The 1,519-nt window shown below is 47.6% G+C and overlaps 1 non-coding gene across 1 annotated transcript; it reads right to left on the bottom strand.

Annotated features, from left to right (window-relative positions):
• Positions 1-147: 147 nt before the first annotated feature.
• Positions 148-301, bottom strand: LOC128962025 (5.8S ribosomal RNA). The gene has a single exon (XR_008484634.1). It is a non-coding gene; the product is annotated as a 5.8S ribosomal RNA (ribosomal RNA).
• Positions 302-1,519: the final 1,218 nt, after the last annotated feature.

The raw sequence follows: 1,519 nt of genomic DNA, 5'->3' as shown, positions 1-1,519 counted from the left end.
TATTGCCACAGTCGTGTAGCGATAACACGCAACGACACTCGCGCACTGAGTGTACTGTACGGTCTGGCGTAACATTAGTCTGACGAGAGCGCAACAGTATGTTCGGCACTCTCGACACAGACTTTTACTATGTTTTTATTATGTTAACGACCCTCAGACAAACGAAGCCCCGGGAAAGACCCGAGGCTGCAATATGCGTTCGAAAATCAAGTGCTCGGCGTGTCCTGCATTTCACACCGCTTATCGCAGCTAGCTGCGTTCTTCATCGACCAGCGAACCGAGTGATCCACCGTTTGCAGTTGTACTGCACATTGTGTTTTTATCAATTGTTATCAAAGGCACAAGTTTTTCAACTTAAAGCGCACACACAAGTCAAGTCTTTACGGCATTGCTTACGATCATAGACCGCTCACAATAATTAAGCCTAGCGACAGTCTTTGGGCGCACCCTATGACTATCACTCTGTAGCCCGACTTTGACGCCGATAGCGACAAAGTGCTCACACTTTGACGGTGTGTAGGCATTGCTCAGATTAGACACCTCATGACTTGTCTTGTGTTTTTTGCAGACAAACACCGGTACTAAAGTGTTCATATTCAGTGGTGATCGGTCGCTCTCATACACAACACCTAACAGTTACACTGTTGTTGTTGTTGTTGTGTACCTTGTGATCACCTATGAACGGTTATGTACCGTTTGGGATATGTTTGCCGCTTATCTATCGATTGAGCGACTTTTGCGTTCAACAAATTGCCGTTTGTGTATGAGTTAAACTCTACAACATACGGTAATGATCCTTCCGCAGGTTCACCTACGGAAACCTTGTTACGACTTTTACTTCCTCTAAATGTTCAAGTTTGGGCATCTTTCCGAGCACAGCGCTGCCACTACAAGAGCAGCTGCACCGGCCAGTCCGAAGACCTCACTAAAACATTCAATCGGTAGTAGCGACGGGCGGTGTGTACAAAGGGCAGGGACGTAATCAACGCGAGCTAATGACTCGCGCTTACTGGGAATTCCTCGTTCAAGGGGAATAATTACAATCCCCTATCCCAATCACGAAGAAGGTTCATTGGGTTCCCCACTCTTGACAGAGTAGGTTTTTGAATGCACGCTGATCACTTCAGTGTAGCGCGCGTGCGGCCCCGGACATCTAAGGGCATCACAGACCTGTTATTGCTCTGTTTCGTGCGGTTGAAACACCGCCTGTCCCTCTAAGAAGTGTTGTCGACGTTATAAGTCGGCAATCTATTTAGTAGGCTAGAGTCTCGTTCGTTATCGGAATTAACCAGACAAATCACTCCACCAACTAAGAACGGCCATGCACCACCACCCACTGAATCAAGAAAGAGCTCTCAATCTGTCAATCCTTCCAGTGTCCGGGCCGGGTGAGTTTTCCCGTGTTGAGTCAAATTAAGCCGCAGGCTCCACTCCTGGTGGTGCCCTTCCGTCAATTTCTTTAAGTTTCAGCTTTGCAACCATACTTCCCCTGGAACCGAAAGACTTTGGTTTCCCGGAA

The sequence above is a fragment of the Oppia nitens genome, unplaced genomic scaffold (genome assembly GCF_028296485.1).
Source record: "Oppia nitens isolate AA-2021 unplaced genomic scaffold, nextdenovo-longstitch-racon4-pilon3 scaffold65_pilon_pilon_pilon, whole genome shotgun sequence".
NCBI lineage: Eukaryota > Metazoa > Arthropoda > Arachnida > Sarcoptiformes > Oppiidae > Oppia > Oppia nitens.
Note: the sequence above shows the minus strand (reverse complement) of the source record. Positions and strands in the feature narration are given on the sequence as shown.